A 24,780-nucleotide genomic window follows, 5' to 3' on the forward strand; every position below is an offset into this window, starting at 1 on the left:
GCGATGCAGGTGAACTCTTCTTCGGCGACTTGACTCCTGCGTTGGTTGTTGTTATGGTTTCCCTTTTGGAGGAAGAGTCTTTATTCCCAGACAAAAAGGCTTTGATTCTCATTGAAAAGGAAGACAGGGGACCCCAGCCTGTGGACCCAAGTGTGAAGATGCTTTTGAAGATGGGGCCCTTGGAAGCTGCTTGTAATGTGGAGATTAGACAGTCCGTCTCCGGCCTGGGAACAGGGCTTGGCATGGGCTGAGCAGGCGGCGGCTGCTGCCTGCCTTCCTCGGGCCCGATAAAGGCCCAGACGGAGCAGCTGCCAGCCGGGAGGGTGGGAGAGAACAGGAAACTGATCTGAAATGGGACCGGGAAAAAGGCAGAGGAATGAACCGAAGACTTCCCCAGATATGCCCTTTTCAGGCATCCGTCGTTGCTGTGTCCGCCGGGGAAGAGGATCTTCAGTTAGTATTCTCTCATGAGAGTCACGAGGCAGCAGATTCACCGTCAGTACAGGTATAAGACGGACCTGACGCCGGCTTATTTCTTCCTCATTGGAAGAGCGTTCACTATGGTTTCGTATTTTACTCTTTGGAAAGTCTTCTTGATCCTTTAGACGTGAAAAAGGACGTGAAACATTAGAAACATTTTAATTCTAGGCTGAGGAAAAGTATATATATATATATATATATATATATATATATATATATATATTTCCCTGTTAGTGACAAGGATATTAATTAAGTTTCACACTAACCAGAGGGGGGCTGGGCGGTTTCATGTTTGACGGAAGGCCACGGGGATTCTAATTTTCCTGTTGACCCTGATTCTTCTGCTTGAACAGATGCCAACAGGCACATCGTAAGACCTCACTCTCCTTCACTGAAGGGAGTCTGGGGTGCGGGGCGTGTTTACAATATTTAGGATAATTAATAAATAGGGAGATGGCTGTTGTTGGGGTCCTACTCCCCAGCTGCCTGCATGTAGGCAGTGAGCTCTGTGTTTCTTTAGGTCCTGGCATTTGTGAGGATGGTAGGTGATCTCTACACGTGCCTCCTGTTGGGAGAAGGCCTTACTTAAGTTTTCTATAGGAGACCGAGGCATTAGAAGAAAGAGACCTGGCAAGATATGTAACACGTAGCTAGGAAGATAAACACACGTGATTGCCACCAACCATGTGACACCAAACATATAATAATACTAGAGGCCCGGTGCACGAAATTTATGCAAGGGGCTTGGCCCTTGCAGCCACAGCAGCTGCCTCTGCTTCGTCCCGAAGGTCGTCGGAAGGTTGTCCTGAAGGTCGTTTGACTGTCCGGTCTAATTAGCATATTATGCTTTTATTATTATAGATAGCTCCCACACACCCTTACCTTTCTAGGCTGCTGAAAAAACACCAATGCACCTCTCATAGGCATTGGAATGTGGCTAGCATCTTACACAGCATGTTGATCTGTGGAGTAGAATAAAGATGAAAATGGCTGTTTTTAAACTCCACTCACCTCTGCATTAATAGGTCAACATTTGGGAGTGACTAAGTGGGCTCTTTAACTCATCCTTCCCAATAAACAAAGGAAAGCTTGGTCAGTAAATTGATCATTGATAGTGGATGGACAGGCAACAAAACAATCAGGACAGTGGGAAACCAAGACTGAAAGAAGAAAATCGTTAAGGAAATGAGTGAATTAAATATCCAGTGACCGAAACCGATTATCCTCAGACACTGAAGACACTGGAAGAGACTCCTGCATGGCTGTTCAAAGGATTCAAAGGACCTGAGAGGTTTCCTTCTCATGGAGGAACGTGCACACCCAGATGAGATTCACCAGGCCCTACAGCCAGTCAGAAGGGTCCTGTCCAGCGTCCAGATGTCCCGACGCCTGGAGAGTTTGTAGAGAAGTGCAGAATTCCCTGAAGGCGGGCTGGGGTGTTTCCTCACTGGTTTCCGTGTGCAAACCATTGAGGCCACCCTGTCCCTTCCCGGTCTTCTCTCTTGCAGTGAGCGCACTATCATTGGGTTCAGTGGTGCCAATTCACATAATCTAAGGCAGGACCAAAACGATGCCTGCTTATCTGAGTGACAGCCCTGGGGTTCCCTGACACTGATGATGACACTGCGTGTTTTTATTAAAATCGCTAGAAGTAATCACCAAGAGGTCCAAAACGCTTTTCATGGGATCCTTAGCTCTAATTTAGCACCTTTCTCCCTAATCGCCAATTGCTGTTCATCACAGCCTAACCCAGCTGCTCTTTTTCTGTTAGAAAGCGCCTCGTTCTAACCATCCTTCTGAAACACTGCCAGAATTTCCTGGAAGATAAAGTGACCCGACATCTATCCTGGAAAACCAGCCGAAAAGGTACAGCTATTCAACATAGATGTCTACCCGACTACAAGAACCCTCCTGCTTGTCCTGGCTGCTGATGTCCTCGGAAGGAAAGCCATCTCAGACGCTGTAGTTAAAATGACACCGCGGCGTATTGATCTAATGAGTAATATTATGGAGTTAATTCTAAAATACTCCAACTCATCTGCCTTCGTCTGTAAATCCATCTGAATGATCACATTGTACAACAAACCTCTTGTTGAAGATCTTGCAAAGATTATATATATATATATATATATATATATATATATATATATATATATAAAACTCTACATGTTTGCACAGCGACCTCCATCCCAAAGGCTCTGACACGCTCATGTCCAGGATCTGTCCTCCGTCATGGCCTCAGGACTGATATTCTCCTTGCTTAACATCGATGAAATGCCCTTGTTTCGTCTTTCAATGATTCTGATCTTTGGAAGGACCCAACTCCCTTTGCAACAGTTCTTCTGGAAGAAAGTGACAGTCCCCGAACTTGTGTCACTCGGAGGCTGGAAGGCCGCAGGATGGATGCACCTGCATAGGCGCTTTCCTTACCCACAGCCTCTGCCTCTGCCTGTTATTTTTCCCCCGTATCCACCCCCCATTTTTTTAAAAACTCAGTTCTTCTCATACGGCACGTAACGCGTATCTGCGCGATTTCCCGTCAGCTGCTGCAGTCATCCCTAGCAAGACGCTCGCTTATTACAAACCGAGACGGACCCCAGGTAGAGATTCACCTGAAAGAACCAGTATATTTTTGCCTACGGAGATGTTATTTTTATTTTCCCTACAGAGCATTTTAAATAGTGGAAATACAGTTTTCTACCCTAGTTTTAAACTAGTCTTGCCCTGTGCTGTTTAAAGAAGGTGTTTCGGGCACATAATAGGCATTCACTGAGTCCAATTCAAACCGGAAAGTTTTGGAGGAAAAGAACGGGTTTGGGCACCAGCTGTCTCCATTTCTGAACAACCATCCACTTGCTTTTCATCCCCCCCAGTCAATGTGACATTCACCCCATCACCCCGCTGGGAATTGTTCTCCTCCAGGTCACAAACTGCTTCTTCCTGCCAATGTCCAGAACGTTACTGCAGTCGTCGGAAGTGCTGGTCTGTGATGTGTGGCCATGTTCACCCTCACTCACCACCTCACTCCCTGCCTCAGTTCTTGCAAGCGCTCCTCTGGGGCAGCCTGGTTGGACTCCCCTGCTGGTTCTCTCCAGTTCCCTAAACCCGCCTTCATCTCCCTTGGCGCCCGGACTTCCTCTGGGTGAGCCCGGATGTCAGCATCTGCCAAGGTTCAGCTTTGGCCCCTTTCTCTCTTCGAGCACCCCTTCCTCTCGTCTCAGCTGCTCTCCTGATACTCACTGTCTGCTGTCAGGAGGGCCACTGCTCCGAAACGGGTGAGCAAAGGCCCAGTGCAGAGCTGAATCCCTCTTTCCATCCCTGCCCTGCTCGCTGGCACACGGAAAGATTGACAGCCAATGAAATGCTCGCTCCATTCTAGTTGCTTTCTCTCTGTCTTGTCCTTGAGCCTCCTTTCCTGGCTGGACCCAGATCTCTTAACTCTAGAGCTGGGAGCCCCGGGGTCATGGTTCTAAGCTTCACCCCTCAACATGCTACTGTTTCTGTAGACATCTACCCACCGGCCAGCATCACTCCATCTCTGGCCATCCATGGATAACTACTTCTCGGTGTCTAAACAAACAGCGCATTTCTAGTAATAGATTTTCATTTCAAAGCTATGTCGCCCAGCTCTTTGACATGTAACTGCAAGTGTGTTTTTGAGAGCTAACACTCAAACACGCTTTGGGTGTCAGTGCATGGAAAGATGGTTGAAGCCACTCGTTTGGACTGAGGCAATCACTCCACAGTTAAAACAATTCTATCATTTTTATTTATCACATTAACCATGGGCTCTCAAGGAGTGTATTCAAAGGACATCCTCCACCTCCCAAAATATATTCTTGTTTTCAAAGCCTAAACGTAAGTTAAACCCCGTACGTTGTGGAGCATGGACAAACACTGCCCTCCCTGGGTGGGCCTGGGAATTCGCCTGGCTGCTTGCAGGCCTTCATTCACCCTGCCCAGGGCCAGTTGCTCCCTCCATCCTGGCCCCTCCAGGGCCTCCCGAATTCTGGAGGTGCGGTTCTCTGCCTAGAAGAAGCTTCAGTGCACAGCTCTACTGCAGGGCCCTTGCGGCATGCTGGTGGACACCTGGTGGCTCGGTGCGGGTCCTCAGCGCACACCATGTGCTCTGTTCCGGCCATGCCTGCTCCAGCTAACTTTTGCTAGCCATCTGGATTTCTCTGGAAGCTCCACCCTCCCTCCCCTGCCCTGCTCCCACCACTCCACCACTCGGGAGGAATGATCTCCCTCCCTCACCCCCTTCCCTCCCTCTTGGATACCCGCCAGCATAGGGCCAAGCTCAAGCCTCTTGGATGCAGTGCCTTGCTTGATTGCCCCCTGCGAGGAACCCAGACCTCCACACCCCTCCCCGCCTCAGAGCCTGCTTCCTCCTCCCCCTGCCTGCCCAGGCTGTGGGGGACCCAGCAGGCCCCTGCCCAAGGTCACCCCTGAATCAGGACAAAAATAAGAACCTGCTCTTTTGACACCGAACAAACATGACTGGAACTCTAAAGCAGAGTCTTAGGTCTTCATCACGTATCGGGTTTCAGAGAGCGGTTGTGGTTTGGGTGAAATAATTTAACACCTTTAAAAATAAAAAGGACTTACCTTGTAGAAACGATTTGGGATGTGGGTCATTGCAGACAGTTGTGAAATAAATAGCTATATTGTGGGTGGATTTTTCCATGGGTTCAATCAAAGAATTAGCTGGATCTTATGCCAGCCTTTTAGGTTTTCTGTAGCCATCTGTGAAAAATTACCAATCGGCCTTTATTACAAGCCTTTTCGTTTTCCAAACCTTTCCTTCTGCTCCAGTGTAAATGATAATTTAACTTTATTGGAAAGGGACCCAGAAATATGACTTTAAGTACAGTTTTATGTTAGCTTCTAACAGAGCCCACATCACTGTTAGAGACTTCCGTGCTACTGGCAGAATAGCACCGAGAAACGAGATGAAACCTAAACTGTTGCTCACAGCGTGGGACTAAACTCATGGCACAATTACTAGGTACCGATTGATGTCAGTGCTCTGTAACTTGGGTGACATAAACAGTTTCTTTGACATAGTTCTTTAAAACAGAAAAAAAAAAAACGTTTAAAAATAAATGTGTAAATTTTTAACCAAGTCCATGTAGATGAGCTGCACTGTAGAGTGACACGTATACCTTGACCAGCACTACCCCTTAGGCAGGCGTGCAGGCGTGTTTCTGACCTACTGGCCTTCCCGCTAAGATCCCGGCCCGCGGAGAACGCTAACCTGTGTGTTGCTGGTACCTTCACTCCTAAGCGGAAGGTAACTTTGAAACAGGAGGAATCGGGAGCCGTGCCTTTTGCTTCCCATCCCAAGTCAACAAATGGTCAATTTTGAAAATAGAATATCGTGTTTTCAGATCTTTGGTGTGGCTCACCCCGGTGAACTTGACTTAGAATGTGAACTGCACTCCTAACACCCGTTGAAGCTGCTGAGTTGATGCTTAGTTGTCAGGGAGATCGTTGTAGCGGCAGGCGCAGGGCCCCGGTGCTCTGTAACTGTGGGTGCACATTATTCACCCCTTTAAGCTCCAATGCCCTCATCTGTAAAGTGGGATCATGCAGTTATTCTCTCGTAGGGCCTCAGAGAAAGAATAAAAACGGCATGTGTCAAATGCTCGGCAGAGTGAGCCAGGCAGCGTGTCGGCGTTGATGTCAGACCCTCCGTAAGCTAGAAGGGCTGGATTTCGATTTCCTGTTCGCGTCTCTGGCGATACGGATTTGGTGCTTGATCGTTCTGCTTTGGGTTCAACTCTGGTTCTCCTTCAGGGTGGTGGGCTAAGCAGAGAGAGGCCAGGAGAGCTCTTACTTGAAAGCGAAGTTGGTGCCAGTTTGAAATAACAGCTCATTCGTAAACTTTAAAAAAAAAAATGCAAGTTGCTTTCATTTGGTTGGTTCAAGCCTTTCAAAACCAGTTCCTGGTGGGGTGCAGTAGCTGGGCGTTTATGCCTCGAGAACTGCATTCAGCTATAAGTAAAAGTCAGCTCGCAGGGCAGGTCCGATTCCACAAGGTCACTTATTCACAGCATAAAGCAGCCACATACTTCGGCCTCCAGGGTTGTATCTGCTCGTGGAACGGCGGGGAATTCTGCAGCTCTTCCACGGGAAATGCTTCATTAGAGAAGGCGGTGTGATGAAGCTAATTATCCCTGACATCATCCACATGGCAAACTGGAGTAGAGAAAACAGAAGCTCAATGTGCCTCATTCGGTCTCCACAGACCCCTTTGGGGGGCGCCTTTATTAAAGGGTGGCAGGCTGGAGTCTCCTCCTGGGAAGGTAGATCTATGGAAATCGTTTAAAACCACGCCTCCCCTTCCCCCCCTCCTCCCTCCCCCTCCCCCCCCCCCTCCGCCATGGGCCGCTGCCAGGCTACTCCTTGATTATTCCCAAGGGATACTTTGTCCGCTTGGAATATAATTAGTTTTGTATTCAGAAAAGATTATACTAGTATATTGTGTTCCAATATCATCCAACATAAAAACGGACCTAACCTGATCTGATATGGATGGGCATTGCTTAATCAGCATTGCAAATTGGAATTTTGATAAATGCTATCAATCACTGACCGATGTACATAGCATTTATCTGGGGAAACGAGCATGCTGAATACCAGTCCTGAGATTCGTCTTGACTGGAACAGGGATTTAAGATGTTAATGCCTTTCATTCTTCCATTAGAATGTTCATCTTTCTGTCTTCTAACGTTCGCGTCTAAATCCCCAATCTTCCAACTGTGTCATCAAAAATCCAGGGGTAAGTATCTGAAGCCTAGACAAGCCCCCTCCTCCAACCTTCCTCCCCCCCACACCCAGTCCTGGCAAATTCCACTCATGCAACGTGCTAGTGCCACCTATTTAATTCTTCTGGATTCCCGGTGAACCCCACCTTCTGGTAGTCTGGCGTGAAAGGGATACAGCATTTATTTGCCCTTACATAAGGCCCCCTGCCTCCTGACATGCCTCACACTGACCTGTGAAAGGATCCTTGGCAAACCAGTTCGGTTTAGGAAGATATTTGCTTCAGAACATAGAAGTCTCTCTGTGCCCCACAAAGATCGATTGTTCTGTTTTTTGACCCAATTTTACTAAAGAGATTTTCAAAACCCCGAAATAACTTATCATTTAGACTGTGTCAAAGGAATGTTTAAATCACGTCCGTGATATCTTATTAATGTCCTCATTAAAGGGAAAACATATTGATCCTTCAGGGGAGAAGCAACATGATGGTTATGATCACTGTGTTGTATTAGTATGTGTTTGTGAGTCATGAATTCCTAAGAGACATTGTTGTTAAAAACAAAAACAAAAACAAAAACCACACACAAACTAAGGTGTAGAGACTTTGCTGAAACAAGTAACATCAGACATTTTCATGTATGATGATGGGTGTGTTAGATGGTGGTGAAAATTGAGAAGGAAAAGTATCCGCGAAAAGGGAGATGAACTGTATCCCTGTCACAGCAGCATGAGATGTCCAAAGTGACAAAAGTGAAGGCAGTGTGCTAGAGAGGAAGAAGGCAGGGAGTGTCTCTGAGTCATGGGAGTGAGGGGGGAATGTAGTCTTTATGTGGACGTGTTGATAGAGGGAGAACACTGATTCTTGGATGTGTTAATTTTTCTGGTTTGTTTTAGGTCTGCATTTAGATGATCACTGAAATGTGGAATGACAGCACATACTATAAAGATACGCTGATTGGTATTGGCATTGCTACCCCAGTGCTCCTGGTTTTCGTCTTGTTTATTTATGGGTAAAAATACCTGAGGGCTTTGGAGCAACTGGAAGAAAACACTGGTGAATCTAAAAAATTCCAGGAGCCTTCATTCAATTCTCAGTTTAATGGAGGAAGACGCCGAAGGGGGTGGAATATTCTAGAAAAAAAAAAGGGGGGAAATCAAAGGAAGGAGGGACTTTGGCTTGGAGGCAATGCAAAAATAATGATAAAAGTGGATCTGGAAGGGACAAAAAGACCATTTTTACATAAAAATTTCAGAGCCGCGATATTAAGTTGTCTGTAATTTAAAAGTAAAGCGAGTTGGGGCACCACTTTAGCTGCTGCGGATGAGGGCTGTCCAGCTCGGACCCCTTGACCCCGCGCCACCAACCTAGGAGCCCCCGTCCCTCCTGCGCTGGCCTGGCTTTCTCATTAGCGTGGAGGAGGGTCCCGCAGCGCGCAGCGCCCCGCCTCGCAGCCCAGGCCAAGGGGCCAGCGGGCCCAGCGGGTCCCCGCTGCGTGCACCAGCGACACCCCTGCTCACACAGCTCCCGCCCCGCGCGGGACTTCAGGCCCAGGTCGGCCTTCCTTCCCGCACCCAGGACACCCGCCCGCCCACCGGAATTCCCCGCAGCGTGTCCGGCGAGCGGGGCGCTTGGCTGGGCCGAGACCGGGTACAGCCACCGCGCTCCCGCGCCAAGTAAACATCCAGCTGGGCGCTGCGGGATGGTGGCGGGTCGGGGCTGGCTCATTCACGCGCTGGGAGAGCGTGGGTCGTGCTTGCGGGAAGATCCGCTCCGCAGAACCGCAGCGCCCAGGAGCCCCGCGCTGGAGGAAGCGAGGTGTTCCCGGCCGCGCGCGCGGGCGTCCTGCCTCCTCCCCGGCTCGGGAGAGCTGCTGGCACCCGCTTCCCGCAGCGCTCATCCTCCTCGGGCCTGGCTGCGGCGTGCCCGGGCGCGCGTGAGTGGCGGGAGTGTGTGTGGCTGTGTGCGAACGTGTGTGCATGTGTGTGCGAATGCCAGTGTGTCTGTGTGTGTAAGTGCGCGTGAGCGTGGCAGGAGGGGTCCGGAGGCGGAGGCCGGCGGGAGCGGGCAAGGGGCAGGCGGGGCGGCGCTGGCCGGCCGGGCGCGCAGGGGTTAAGCGCGCCGCCCCCCGCCCCGCGGCCGCGGGTAAACAGCGGCTCAGCCTATCCCGTCCGGCGGCCCCCGCAGCCCGCGCCGCGCCCGGCGCTGTAACGCGACGCGCTCAGACCCAGCAAGTTGGCGGCGGCTCGGCTCCGCACGCACCGCGAGGCGCCCGGCGAGGTGGGTGAGCGGCGCGGGCGCGGGCTGGGCGGCGGCGGCGGCGGCTCCTCGCGCTCGGGGCGGCCCGGGCGGTGGGACGGGGAGGAGGCCCGCGCGGGGCACTGGGGCCGGGGCGACCGGAGCAAGTGAAACCCGGTGGCTCGTTAACCCCCGAGGGGCCGGATTTCGGGCTGGCGCGGCGGGCGGCGGGGGCTGAACTTTCCGGCCACCGGGCACCCGGAGACGCACTGGTAGCCGCGGGCGGCCGCAGCCTTTTGTTCCCCAGTTTCCAATGGGGCGGATTTGTGGTGAGCCGAACCCCGCCGGCGCCGAGGAGGTGCGGTCTCCTCTCCTGCGTCCTGTGACTTGGGCGCTGTGTCGTGTTGGATTCGTTGGGAGCACATCTTAGCCGCCGTGGTTTTGGATACTTTGGGTCTGAGCGGCTCAGAAACCCGCACGGAGCAGAAATCAACCAGCCCGTTCGCCCCCTTAGCTAACATCCATCATACTGATTGCTTAACGGGGGGGAAGGTACAAAGTCGTCTTGCTCATCAGAGGAGCCGATTTCCTCCTGCGAAAGGCGTTGTGTGTGGTGGGTGTCCAGGGAGAGAGTTCTGCTGGGCAGAGTCTGTAAAAGAAACCCAACTTGAGCGGCGGCCGCCCCTGCAGGTCCCTCCTGCGGACCAACTTGTGCAGCGTCTGGAGAGTCAGAATCATTGCACCGCTTGCGGTGCGTTTTAATAACGCGAAACAAAGGTCAGAGCCAGCTCTCGGGGAGACGCGGGCCCCCTCCCCGGCCGGCGTCCCCCTCCCCGGCCGGGGTCCCCCTCCCCCCCCCCCCCCTCTCTCTCTCTCTCTCTCTCTGGAATCCCTCCCGCGACAGGCCCCGTGTCCCAGGCACAGCCCTGCTGTCCCCTGCAAGCCGCCTCTAATCACATTCAGCGCCGTGCGATGGTGTCGCTGAAGATTTGATCCCCTTCCACTGAAGGGGAAATACTTCCAGTAATTGAAAGCAGATTCGCGTCTGGAGTTGTACAAGCCAAGGTTTTCATTTTTAAAATAAACCTTTTGTTCTCTGGTTTAAAAATGTTGCAGAGAGCCATCCAGAGACCTCTGTGTGCTAATTGTTCAAGGAGTCCTTGGGCAAGGATTAAACTACCCAGAGGACGCACTGGAGAAATACAGCTAACTTACTAAGCCCTCCAGAATATTTTAGTGCCGCATGTACGGTCTGTGCCACACATTTTGTGGGGTGTGTGTGTGTGTGTGTGTGTGTGTCCCCAGCAGACGCTCACGCATGGAAATGCAACTCTGAGCATTTAAAACCCCCCCACCTCAAGCAGACGCCTTATTCAGAGGTTAAAAAACTTGAGAGATGTTGGTGTGATCCCATTGTATACTGTGATTTACAAAATTTGAGGGTACATTTGAAATCAGGAACGAAGTGTGTTTCATTGAAAGGGATGCTGATTGTACATGAACCGGCAGTCTGAAACTCAACAAATGTGATTGCAGGTGGTTACTCTGGTTCTTTTCTCATCTTTGGAGGCTAAGTTGGAAAAGCTTTTGAAAAATGGACGGTGAAAGACTGAAATCAGGATGCTTCTAGACAAAGAGGGGAGTCACTTGATCTCTCTATTAGCTGTGCAGCTAGAGGAGAATGGTGAGATGGGAGAGCCTCGCCTTCCTTCTCCGGGACGTGAAATCTGAGATGAATTGTGTGGTCACGAGGAAAAAGTTAGAAGACGTGTACTTTTAAACACTGATGGTGGAGATCAGCAAAACATCACAGTGTTCCAGATACTTCTCCTGGCTGGTTTCTCAAACCTGTGGTCCTGATTACGAATGCCGTGTGAATGGGCATATGTACAGGGTAAAATGGCAGTTTGCTTTCTTAAAAAGCGACCCGATCGCTCCATAGCTTACCTCGCTTGTCTTCCTGCTAATCATTAGAGCACAAGAAAATAAGTCTGAAGTGGCTAAGTCGGTCACGATTTCAATGATACTCATTCTTGTGAACATCTCCCATGTGAAAGTCCTCTTCCATGAAATCCATATTTTAAATTTCAGCAAATCTGCCTACCTTTTGGCTGGGTCCCATCCTGTTTCTTAGATATCAGTGGCCTCGCGTGTGGCTCGGCAAAATTTAGTTCTCCGCAAAGGTTTAGTGAAAGAGAAGCAACTTAACGTGGACCTTTGTAGATGTCTAACGCCGATTTCCAGCGTAAGAGCCTCCTCGAAACATTTACACCCGCACCCTTCTGGGGCTTCTATTTGCTGTTGTCATGTCCTTACATTTCTTTACTCGGTGAGGGAGGGCACGGGGCTTCTGTCATCTGAGATGATGTGTTCCATTTATCACGGGACTCCTTGCTTTCATAATGCAGGGAGGTGCAGAGGAGGCTCTGTCTAAACACAGTGATCTTGATAATTAATGCCAGAAAATAGATTAAAATGCTGTATGCCAGGTATTCGTTTCCTTAAAAGGGCCACCAACACCACGTTGCTAAGCACCCGTCACTACTGCACGTAACAGAAAATGACCCAAATTACAGAACCTGTTCTGTGCTGTATTCTTGCATTTTCTAAAGTGCATTTCAAAAGGTTTAACAAGACTCACTCAATTAGTGGAGGAAAAAGGATCTATTTTCAGCTCTGATCAGCAATTAAGAGATTGGGCTTTGGAACATCAGTCTCTTTATAATGTATTTTGTTTGCTAGACTTGAAACAATTCTGAATAAAGATGTCTAACCATCTTTCTAGCAGTCTAAACGTAAATGCTAAATAAAGGGCAGTGTCTTTGTTTGAAATTTTTAACTAGATGAGCCATTTTTTTAAAAAATACAACTTTCCCTCATTTTAGCAAAGTTTAAATTATACACTGACATGGTATCTTACTGCTTTTCTGTGCATTTCTTCCTGTGTCTTTTGCAAATATATGTGTATACACACATACATACACACATGTCTTTGTAGTTTAAACTACAGCGGAGTGGTAATTATTCTCTTACTGTAGATATGAGTGCTGTAGCATTGAGGACCCGGAAAAAGGTATTCTTTCCTAAGCATGTTTGGATGTTGTAAATTTGGTACCGTGAAGGAGGTAGAGTGGTATGTGGAAGTGAGAAAGTAAATTAGGGACAATACTATTTTTTTTTTTAATTGAATTTCGAGAGAGAGGGAAGAGAGAGAGAGAGAGAGAGAGAGAGAGATTATTGTTCCAGTTATCTACGCATTCATTGGTTGCTGCTTGTATGTACCCTAACCGGGGATCGAACCCACAACCTTGGTGTATGGGGACAGTGCTCTAACCAACTGAGCTACCTGGCCAGGGCTGTTAGTTATTTTTTTTACCATAAAGTAATCTGTGCTCTTCTGGGTTAGACCAGAACTTTTACATAGTTATGGCTAAAGCCTAAATCACAACTATTAGATGTTTAAAGAGCTAGATTTCCCATGACCTGGTTCTTGGCTCCTGGACAGCAGTCACACATGCAGATGTGGGCAGTCACACATGCAGGTGGGGGCAGTCACACATGCAGATGTGGGCAGTCACACATGCAGATGTGGGCAGTCACACATGCAGGTGGGGGCAGTCACACATGCAGATGGGGGCAGTCACACATGCAGATGGGGGCAGTCACATGCAGATGGGGGCAGTCACATGCAGGTGGGGGCAGTCACATGCAGGTGGGGGCAGTCACATGCAGGTGGGGGCAGTCACACATGCAGGTGGGGGCAGTCACACATGCAGGTGGGGCAGTCACACATGCAGATGTGGGCAGTCACACATGCAGGTGGGGGCAGTCACACATGCAGGTGGGGGCAGTCACACATGCAGATGTGGGCAGTCACACATGCAGGTGGGGGCAGTCACATGCAGGTGGGGGCAGTCACACATGCAGATGTGGGCAGTCACACATGCAGGTGGGGGCAGTCACACATGCAGATGTGGGCAGTCACACATGCAGATGTGGGCAGTCACACATGCCGATGTGGGCAGTCACACATGCAGGTGGGGGCAGTCACACAGGCGGGTGGGGGCAGTCACACAGGCGGGTGGGGGCAGTCACACAGGCGGGTGGGGGCAGTCACACAGGCGGGCGGGGGCAGTCACACAGGCGGGCGGGGGCAGTCACACATGCAGGCGGGGGCAGTCACACAGGCAGGCGGGGGCAGTCACACAGGCAGGCGGGGGCAGTCACACAGGCAGGCGGGGGCAGTCACACAGGCAGGCGGGGGCAGTCACACATGCAGGTGGGGGCAGTCACACAGGCGGGCGGGGGCAGTCACACAGGCGGGTGGGGGCGGTCACACAGGCAGGTGGGGGCGGTCACACAGGCGGGTGGGGGACGTTGCCACAGAGGAAGGAGTGACAGGCCAGGGACTGTTAGACGAATAGGAGGGAGGAGAAGGAGGGCTCCCACAGGGTTAGGCTGGGTTATTAGCAAGATTACTGCCCTGTTACATTGATCTGGACAATTCTACGCATGTAATTATCAATACTAAATTATCAATCCTAAGTGCTGTTTTGGCTGTAATGATACATGAAGTCATTCCGTATCCTCAAACGTTGAACGTTTTAAAACGAAAATTATTTTAAAAGGCATTTTACATTCATTATATTTATTTATCAGGTTTATCAGGTTGTTTGCTATTATCGATTTCTCCAGTAATAGATAATGTAGAATGAATGAAGTTTGTATGATTTGTAGTCTTGTCTATAATGAAAAATCATGTCATATTTCCATCTAAGGCCTTTTAAACTGAAGTCTCAGTTTAGAGATTATGTATTAGAAATGTATTGTTTGTTTTCTGAAATGTCAAAATTAGTATTTCCCATAGAGAATAACAATTTGATGTGTAGAAGTATTTGATTACATTTATTTTAGATGGCATATATTTTGATACTTAAGAAACTAGTTGTTTTAAAATGGGTGTTTATATTTTTATTTTAGTTACAAACCTAGCTATTAAGTTACAAATCCTGTGTGTTTAAATTTTGAAATATTTGCTCTTAATTTTTACAAGAGGGTGAAAATTAATCGCTCTTCGGTATCCTAGAAACAGTTCGTGCCATAAGTGTTACTGATGGTAAATTCATTTCACAAGGGAAGATTAACAATGGAACAGCACACACAGATATCTGAGGGCCCTTCACGTCTGAAAATAGATTTGGGAAACCACGTACGGCAGTAGTTCAGAGAAAAAGAGCTTCTCTCTCCAGTAGGATTATTCCCCGCCCTTACTATTAAACACCATCTCACATAAACGTGTTGTCTTGTTCATTTACGAGGCAGATGGAATTCTAGATCATACCAAAATGACTAATCTAGCACTGGTGCAGGAAAACACATCCGTTTTTCCTGTTTATACAGACCAACCGAAAATTTTTAAAAATCGAAATGCAGTGTGGGAGTTTCAGTGAATTCGTTCCATGGTCGTTTCTGCACGGCCCCTGGTTAACATGTCCAGCAGGCGGAGGGAGGGCCTGCTGTCCGGAGACCTGTGCATTGTACCCGCGACTCTTTCTATGCGTTTTTCTTTTATTTTTTTTTATTTTTTTTTAAATATATGTTAATTGATTTTTTACAGAGAGGGAGGGAGAGGGATAGAAAGTCAGAAACATCGATGAGAGAGAAACATCGATCAGCTGCCTCCTGCACACCTCCCACTGGAGATGTGCCTGCAACCAAGGTACATGCCCTTGACCGGAATCGAACCCGGGACCCTTCAGTCCGCAGGCCGACGCTCTATCCATTGAGCCAAACCAGTTTCGGCGCGTTTTTCTTTTAAATAAGACAAAGTGACCGCACATGTAACAGGGCTAATCTTTTATAATTACCTAACCAACCATGGTTAGAGTCTACCTCCTGCTTAAACGTGGTACCTTAGTGAGGTAGACACCCGGCTGTGCTCCTCAAAGTTTATTTGTCTTCCAATTCCTGGGGCAATGAGGGCAGTGCTTGTCCTTCATTATCTTTGTCCAGGGAGACGCTGAAAGGTCTGAGTAGTCGGACAAGGCCGTTTGGGTTTGTGAGGTCAGGTCAGGTGCAGGGAAAGCGGTTAAGTGCTTTCTCATCGCAGCGAGCGCTTCGTCAGGACCGGGACCTCGAGGGAGGTGGGAAAAGCCATCGGGGTGCTCTATGGCAGCCACCCCGGCTTGTTGGAGCACCGGCAGATTTCCCCATGCCACCCTATCATACGTCTTTATTTCTGTTCTCGAATACCCCCCTGATTGTAGATCATCGGCAGGGAGGCGAACACGACAATTAGGTTCTTTTTAGGGATAGATTTTCCTTCATGAGTTGAGACTTCACGCATTGATCTGTATGGAGATGGCCCTTCATTAAAAATGAAGGGGATCAGCCCTGGCTGGTTTGGCTCAGTGGATTGAGCATCAGCCTGCAGACTCAGGGGTCCCGGGTTCGATTCCAGTCAAGGGCATGTACCTTGGTTGCGGGCACATCCCCCGTGGGGGGTGTGCAGGAGGCAGCTGATTGATGTTTCTCTCACATCAATGTTTCTGGCTCTCTATCCCTTTCCCTTCCTCTCTGTAAAACACCAATAAAATATATTTAAAAAAAGAAAAAAAAATGAAGGGGATCAGCCTGGCTGACCATTCTGTTCATGCCTTTAAGAATGGCTTCAGGATGACCATTAGTCTCTTCGCGAAGAGGCGACTGTCCTCCCTTTCAGATGGTTTTTGCTGGTAAGCTGTTCGGAGGAGAGACTTGTGCATCTCAGTGTTTGCAGCGGGAATATTGCTCACAGTGCCTGCCTATGTTTCCTTGAAGGTGGTTTGGGTTATCGTAGTTCTGTGGCTGCTGTTTCAGTAATCACTTCCCCTAAGATGTTCAAACAAAACCGGAAGATGTGTAGTGTATATTTCTTCGCTTTGTGGCCAATGCCTTCGCTTGTGACGCATTTTCTATCAGCTCCATTCAAATGGCATTTTTGTTTAAATATTTGAACAAGTGTTGTTTAATAATAGGAAGAGTTTTACTAAACACAGTACAAGATCTCACCTTTTTGAAAACTCCAGTTAAAACAAGTCAGCACTGCGTACAAGGTTTTCCTACGTGAAGGGTGTAAACATTACCGATTGGAGTTTAGCCTTTTGCTGAAACTTGTATTACGGTTAACCAGAACTAAATCCCAATCTGATCATAAGGAAGAAAAAAAAAACTTGGCCCATTATCAAAATACCTAAAATATTATTTTAAACTTTCTCAGAGATCTCGCCCTCTCATCATGCTATGAACTATGTCACGCTGCAGTCTGAGGAACTCGAGATCACCAGGTTTCTTGATTACAAAGGATGTGTTCCTTTAAGAACTTTTTTTTTAAAAAAATATATTTTATTGATATTTTACAGAGAGGAAGGGAGAAGGATAGAGATCTAGAAACATCGATGAGAGAGAAACATCGATCAGCTGCCTCCTGCAAACCTCCCACTGGGGATGTGCCCGCAACCAAGGTACATGCCCTCGACCGGAATCGAACCCGGGACCCTTCAGTCCGCAGGCCGACGCTCTATCCACTGAGCCAAACCGGTTTCGGCCCTTTAAGAACTTTTTATTTAAAACGCAGTTGGCCCCGGCCGGGTGGCTCAGTTGGTTGGAGCATCCTCCCATACACCAGAAGGTTTCGGGTTCAATTCCTGGTCAGGGTGCTTGTGGGAGGCAGCCAGTCAATATCCCCGCCCCCCCCCCCCGCCCCTTTTCTGTCTCTGGAAATCAATAAAAACATACCCTCAGGTGAGGATTTCCTGAGAACTGTAATTGAAATACGTTTGAAATGAATTCCTCTCGCCCTCCCCGCCCCCTCCCCGGGCCCTCCTTCAGGGCCTGAGTTCATGCCCTCTCCCTCTTGTCCCTGGACTGTTGCATCAGCCTGTCACCTGGGGTCGCTGCCCTGGTCCGGCCTCCGCAGCATCATCTTAGTCGTCATTCCCCATCAGAGTCCTGAGCCCGGCACTCCGCGGCCTGAAATCTGCATGGCGTGCTTTGGGTCACGTCCCAGTTCCTTAGTGTGTTGTACCAGAACCTTCATGATGGCGCCTCTGTCCCATTTCTCCTGTGGGATGACACCTCTCCACCCACACACCCCGGGCTGGGGCAGTGCCTCTTGTCCCTTTCTCAGCCTCTCACACTTCTTTCAAGAGCCTACTGGCTGGCTCGGTTTCTTCTCCAAAGCCTTCACCAATGGCCCTGGGGGCGGGGGGCGGGGGGCGGGGGGCGGGGGGGGGGGAGAGGGGAGGGGGGCGTTGGCTGCACCTTGGATCCTCCAAAGTGCCAGGTGCAGGTGCCCCTACAGCTCTCAGCATGTGTGCAATAGTCCCTGTGCACAGTTCTCGCGCCCCCACTAGGGGGCGAGTCCTGTGGGGTCACAGCCGGCTCTCACCATGTCCCAGCACGAACCCCCATGCTGAGAAAAGAAGTTACTCGGTGGTGTTTGTTGAGTGCTTATCGAATGAGCACATTTAATTGCTAATAGACAATCATCATCATGCACATCAGTTACTTTGCTCTGTGTTACAATAGTTTACTCAGGAGCTGTGGAGGGCTAAGTGTCCCCCATCGAAGGCCCCTGGGACAGTCTAGCATTACTATTATCTACCCTTTCTGAGCCCTACACCAGGCCACCTGTTTCATACCTATCACTGTAGGGTATTCCTACAGCATCCCTTTCAGAAGGGATCTCTCCATTCCGCTGATGGGAAGGTCGTTCCTGGGAGAGGTTAGGTAAATTCGAGGTGACACAGTATCGAATGGTGAAAGGGTGACCTCGGTGTAGTGCTGTGTGGCTCCAGAGCTGTTCCAAATGTCACACTCCCGGCTTGTGAGCATTTCCAGGGACCCGTGCGGCGCAGGCACAGGTATCGTTTCCAAGGTCAGCGTTTCCTTTTCCTCCTCGTGCTGTCAGCCTTCCCTCCGGTCACCGATTATCACCCAGCAGCCGGTTAGCCGGTGGTGGCGGTGTGATCTTGGTAGGAATGGGAGGTTCTGGGAACAGGCTGCTCTCTCTGGGTGATTGTCTGAGCTTTACTCATTTCGTCTCTGAGGAAGTCTCTTTGGCCTAATACCTCCGTATCTTTGCATTTCTTGTCTGGTGAGATTTTGGGGTAGCTGAGTTCCAGTTAGGTGCCAGGGGTTTAGGTGAAACAAAATGTTAATTTCTACAAAGAAGGGCCTTTAAAAGAAGCCAGTGGTTCAAGGAATCATAACACTAAATATGAGTAAGAAAAAAATTGGCTAAAGCTGCATGCATAGATACATTTGAAGTTTAAACACATGGTTATTTTTGAGGGTTTTTTTTTTCTAATTTTTTAAAACCGGTCAACACTATATCTAATGAGACTCTCGGGTGACGAAAGGAGGGAAGATAAATCTTTGGTATGATAATTGAGAGCAAGAATTAGTGTTTTGAATTCGATGTTTTGGCTACTCAGAGATTACGGGGTGGGGCGGGACTGTTAGGACAAAACGACCCTAACAAACCCCCCACATTTCTACTCTTGCCTCCTCTTTACTGACCTTCAACAAACTCAAACAATTTAAACACCAGTTTTACTAACTTCTCCTCTGGAAGTGAGTAGAATTAGAGATTTTCAGAACTGAAAAGGGTCTTCAAGTCACCTAATCTAATCTAGACGACGCATTTTATAGGTGGAGAAGCAATAGCTAACATTTACTAGGTATTTGCTGAGTACTAGTCTCCGCGCTAAAACCTTTATATAAGCATTATTCCAGCTTGAATTCAGAACAACTCATGGAGTTCAGTATTCTTATACCCTCCATTGTAAAGATGGGGAAACGGAGGCTCGGAAGAGTTAAGGCAGTTGCTAGTTAGAGGCAGAGCATACATAAGACCCACTTCTGTCTCCCCTGGGAATGGCTGGGAAGGCCACACCCCGCCCTTACGAAGTAAGGACCCCAAGCCCCTGAGTTCCAGTTCACTTTTTGCGTTAAAAATAACGATTATGCCTGCCGTGGTGGCTCGGTGGTTTAGCGTCAACCTATGAACCAGGAGGTCGCAGTTCGATTCCCGGTCAGGGCTCATGCCCAGGTTGTGAGCTTGGTCCTGGGGCATGCAGGAGGCAGCCAATCAATGATTCTCTGTCATCATTGATGTTTCTATCTCTTTCTCCTTCTCCCTTTTTCTCTGAAATCAATAAAGATACATTAAAAAATAATGATTAATGGACACAGGCAACGGCGGGGTGGGGGCATGAATAGGAGGTGGGGGGTCATGGGGGAATAAGGACACGTATATACCTTAATCAATAAAGAAATTAAAAAAATAATGATTATGACATGTTAAAACACCTCATATGTAGCAGGTGGTTTTTGAAGTAAAGATTCTTGGGCCCTATTTCATAGATAAGAAAATTGAGGTTAAAGGAGATTAAATATTTTGTACAAGGTCATTCAGCTACTAAAGCACAAAGGAATGTTGGGCCTATTCTGAAATGGATACCCTTCTTTACTGAATTCTGCCTCCCGTTGACCTGTCAAATAGCTTTGTTTTCACTTTAACCCTAATTTTGCTTTGCCTGTAAATTCCCTTTACTGTCGTAGACTAGAAATACGCTAATATGTAACCTTTCATAAATATTGGAACCACTGAATGTTACAAATATTTTCATGCGCCTCTGTTCAAAGTGAATGCTTACCAGCGTTCCTTGTTGAGGAAGTATGCGTCTACTGCTGTCCTCTGTGTTGTTTTTTTAATATATTTTATTGATTTTTTACAGAGAGGAAGAGAGAGGGATAGAGAGTTAGAAACATCGATGAGCGAGAAACATCGATCAGCTGCCTCCTGCACACCCCCTACTGGGGATGTGCCCACAACCAAGGTACATGCCCTTGACCAGAATCGAACCTGGGACCCTTCAGTCCGCAGGCCGACGCTCTATCCACTGAGCCAAACAGGTTAGGGCTGCTGTCCTCTGTTTTTGTTTCTCACCGTCTCCAGGTCTGTTTGCAGCGAGGCATGATCATGAAGGACCGTCCATGCCATGGATTCTGTGGCGTGGCTGATGTCCCACTCCCTGGTCCATGCCCAGCAATGACTAGCATCATTGATTAGAAAACGAGTAGATGATGCCTTTATTGACACATCTCTTCCCTATTTAATGGTTTGTTTATTTAATTGATAGCTAACGCCTTCACTATTAAAGGCTGTTCACACATCAGAACGGTATTTATTGAACCTGGTGAAATGATAAGTCATGTTTACTCCTCTGTGCCCAAGGCTGACTATCGGTGGGTGGGTGTGTGGGTGGGTTTTGTTTGTCTGTTTTTATAAAGTTCTGGTTTGCTGAGAACTTCTGCTTAGGAAGTTCCGTAAATTTGCATTGAAACTATTAGCTGGTGGTATGACCTTGGAAAAGTCACTGGGCTTTCAGTTGTAGCTGTAAGAGGATGGAGAGGAAACCAGGTCACAGTCAGAAAGACAAGTATCACGTGATCTCACTCTCAGTAGATAGAGCGTCAGCCTGCGGACTGAAGGGTCCCGGGTTCGATTCCGGTCAAGGGCATGTACCTTGGTTGCGAGCACATCCCCAGTGGGAGGTGTGCAGGAGGCAGCTGATTGATGTTTCTCTCTCATCGATGTTTCTAGCTCTCTATCCCTTTCCCTTCCTCTCTGTAAAATATCAATAAAATATATTAAAAAAAAAAAGAACAAAATAAACGGATGAACAAAATAGAACCAGACATAGAAGCAGGGAACAGACTGAGGAATCTCAGGGAAGGTGGGGCTGGGTGGGTGGGAAGAGGTTAACCAAAGGATCTATATGCACATATGCATAACCCATGGACACAAACCATAGTGTGGTAAAGGCCTGAGGCAGAGGTGGGGTTGGGGTGGGGGAAGCAGGTGCAGGCTCAAAGGGGTCAATGGGGCAATAAAGGGGACATTTGTAATACTTTCAACAATAAAGATAAACATTAAAAAATAAGATAAAACAATATAGACTCTTGTAGAGGTTCTCTAGAATAGCTTTAGTTGATTCAAGATTCTTGGGGGAACAAAATCAAACTAAAAACGGTAATAAAACAAGCCTGCACAATAAACTGTGTGATAACTTTTTACATTTTGTGCTCCTGGCCTAGCTTATTCTTATGTACATGTCCTGCTGCTTCTGCGAGTGTGTTTGCCAAGGAAGGTGTCATTGGCTAGCGAAGTCCAGGCTCTATGCTGGCTTTCTGGTTGATTCCGTTGCCTAAGGAATGAGAAGGGAGAGCGCCCCCTGCAGAGGCACAGTAGGTAGGAACACCGTTAGGGAAGTGGTTCATGGACTATGGACTGTGCACGCTTGCTACGTTGGGTCTTCCTGAATAGATTATCACGCTTCATCATGAACAATTATTACTATCCCCACGTTCCATCTTTACCTTCATGAAAACTCTTTCGAAGCCCGTCTTTTAAAATCAAGTTTATTTGCAAGACACAGATAAAAATAGTTGATGTTGCATAGGCATGTCTCATCTTGATCAAATACCAATTGAGCTCGTTTCATTGTTTGCCTTCCCTCACAGGCTCTCCTAACCAGCAGTGGGCTATTTCAGAAAATTAGATCTGTACTCAGAGAGAGAGAGAGGGAGAGCATATTTACTGCAGTTAAAGATATTTTTTGAGGCCTTTTCAAAAGAGAAATGTCCGTGTTTTATTGAGAAATGACTGTGTCAACTGTAACGGGCAAGTAACTCCTAAGATGCTTACTCCGAAGGCAGTCATACTCACCTGGGTGAGTTGTACTCACCTGAGTGGCCAGATGATGATGATCTCTGAACGCATAATCATCTGGCCACTCAGTGTATATCCTATATTATAAAAGGCTAATATGCAAATTGTCCCCTCGACCAGGAGTTCGACCAGCAGGCAGGCCGGCCAACTGCCAATGTCCCCTCCCCCTGGGCCAGGCTGGCTGGACCCCACCCATGCATGAATTCATGCACTGGGCCTCATATATATGTATACATACATACATACATATACACACACACACACACACACACACACACACACACACACACACTGAGTGGCCAGATCATTATGCGTTCAGAGATCATAATAATCTGGCCACTCAGTGTAGTGCATTTAAGAGTTGAGTGACATGACATTATGGCCCCTGGCACAGGTCAAGCGTAAGGACCGAACCCAAATTGGGTCCTCAATGGGCAGAACAATGAAGTTTTGAAACACAAACTTGATAGTTGTTTTTAAAGTACAGTTGTTCATTTTTAAGGATTCTTCGCCTTTTTCAAACTGCTCAGGTCTGTGAGTACATGATAACTTTTCCTTAAAGTTCATTTAAATTTCATGCGTGTTACATTTCTTACAGAAAACTACGCTCAGTCTTTACGTTTATGCTTCCAGGTAGGCATATGGATTCCAGGCACCAGGGTTTCATAAATTGAAACAAAGTCTTTTACTTTCATGCTCAGCTATCCGTATGAACACCTAGTTTATTAAAACGCTGGTTAATAATGTTCATTTATTTCCGTTGTGCCTCAGTTTCTCAGGAGCTAAGCATTGGAACTGTGAACTTAAACCGTATCTTTCCACCTTCAGTGAGGCAGAACATGGATAGAATTAACTATTAAAGATTTTCAAAGTGTAATGGAAAGTGGATAGTATCTTTTCATTTAAAAAACATCTCCTTGCCCTCGCCGGCTTGGCTCAGTGGATAGAGCATATCAGCCTGTGGACTGAAGCGTCCAGCATTTGATTCTAATCAAGGGCACATGCGGCTCCATCCCCAGTAGGGGGCGTGCAGGAGGCAGCTGATCCACGATTCTCTCTCCTCATTGATGTTTCTATCTCTCTCTCTCCCTTCCTCTCTGAAATCAATAAAAATATATTTTAAAAACAAAACAAAACATCTCCTTGTGTGTATTTTACAGACCTTTTCTCTAGCCCCCATGTGCAGTAATACCTCCATTAGCAGTAACAAGGTGTCTGCCTCGGAATGCCCAGGGTGTACCTCAGACTCTAATGAGCTGCCTCATTGCAGGTGACGGTGGGAGGATGGTATTAATCTCTGCCCAGTGGAAATGGAAACCCTGGGAAACAGAAACACGAGTTCTAGGCTCTGATCAAACAATAGATTGTCATCACATCATTAGGATGTAATAACGGCCTAGCTGAGACAGCACGTCGAGTTATTTCTTCGTTTCTTACATTCACCAAGAATAAAATTCTCTCTGTAGTAGACTGCTGTGTTTAGGAGAATTCTTTTGTTATGCGCCCCCCCCCCCCATTCAGGATTTAGTTAATCATCCAGTGAAATGTCAGTGTCTGAGAGCCTGATTCTGATTGCCAGAATATACATCCGCCAGGAAAATAAGCCTGCTTTGACTCCAGGCTAACATGCTAAGGTTGTGTGCTGGGAGGGCACACGCCTCGTACATTCAGCGGTTGTGTGGCTGCCGTGGGAGGAGAGGAGAAAGGAGAGAGACCGGAGGAATGGCGTGGCCTTTCTCTCTCTCTCATAAAACAACATTTTATTCCTCTTCAACCAAGAGATCTAAACTCACCAACCATTGGTTATATCGTCCTGTGTGTGCTGTTTACCACACAACCCCTACGTCACTGAAATGACACCCATTTTACATATTTCCGTGAAAGTCTTTAGTGTTGAACCCTATTTCTTTTTAAGATGGTATTGTGTAACCCAGGAATCAGTGAGTTTAAGTTTTACAAAGTCATGATTCCTGTAGCAAAGTGGTTTTTTTTTAAATCTGTCTACAAAATTAAAACTCAATATAGAATAACTAAAGCGTAATATAGGAATTCACTAATTTCTTGAGGAAATTCATTTTATAAATTAAAAAATATTATTCACAAAAGTACTGTGCCACCTGGAAAGCTCTTCCTTTTCCTGTTTTTTAAATTAAATTTATTGGGGTGACATTGTTGGCAAAAATATATAGGTATCAAGTATATAATTCTATGATATGAAATGCTCTGTAGTCCTATTTATAATCATGTAAGTTTGAGTTCATTTAGACCAGTGATTTTCAACCTTTTTCAACTCATCACACACACAAACTAATTCCTGAAAATCTGAGACACACCAAAAAATACGTTAGATTTTTTTACTGCTCTGACAAAAAATTAAAAAGTGTGTACATGTATATACATACATACATATGTGTATATAATTTTGATTCATGCTCACCAGATGGCTGTTGTGTGTTGGCTGTTGTCATTTTTTTGATTTGACACACTAAGGGAAAAGAGGTCAGTGCCCCTGACTAAA

The 24,780-nt window shown here is 47.5% G+C and overlaps 1 protein-coding gene across 16 annotated transcripts in view; it reads left to right on the forward strand.

Annotated features, from left to right (window-relative positions):
* Positions 1-24,780, forward strand: part of TENM3 (teneurin transmembrane protein 3) — a 1,236,272-nt gene that overhangs the window by 865,463 nt on the left and 346,029 nt on the right. The window contains exon 1 of one of the 16 annotated variants that reach the window (XM_080662251.1): positions 9,324-9,526. The exons of the other annotated variants lie outside the window; for them this stretch is intronic. The gene's annotated coding sequence lies outside the window, so the exon portion shown is untranslated. Of the gene's footprint in view, positions 1-9,323; positions 9,527-24,780 lie in introns of those variants that run through there. 16 annotated transcript variants of the gene reach the window in all.

The sequence above is a fragment of the Plecotus auritus genome (assembly GCF_963455305.1).
Source record: "Plecotus auritus genome assembly, chromosome: 3".
Classification (NCBI taxonomy): Eukaryota; Metazoa; Chordata; class Mammalia; order Chiroptera; family Vespertilionidae; genus Plecotus; species Plecotus auritus.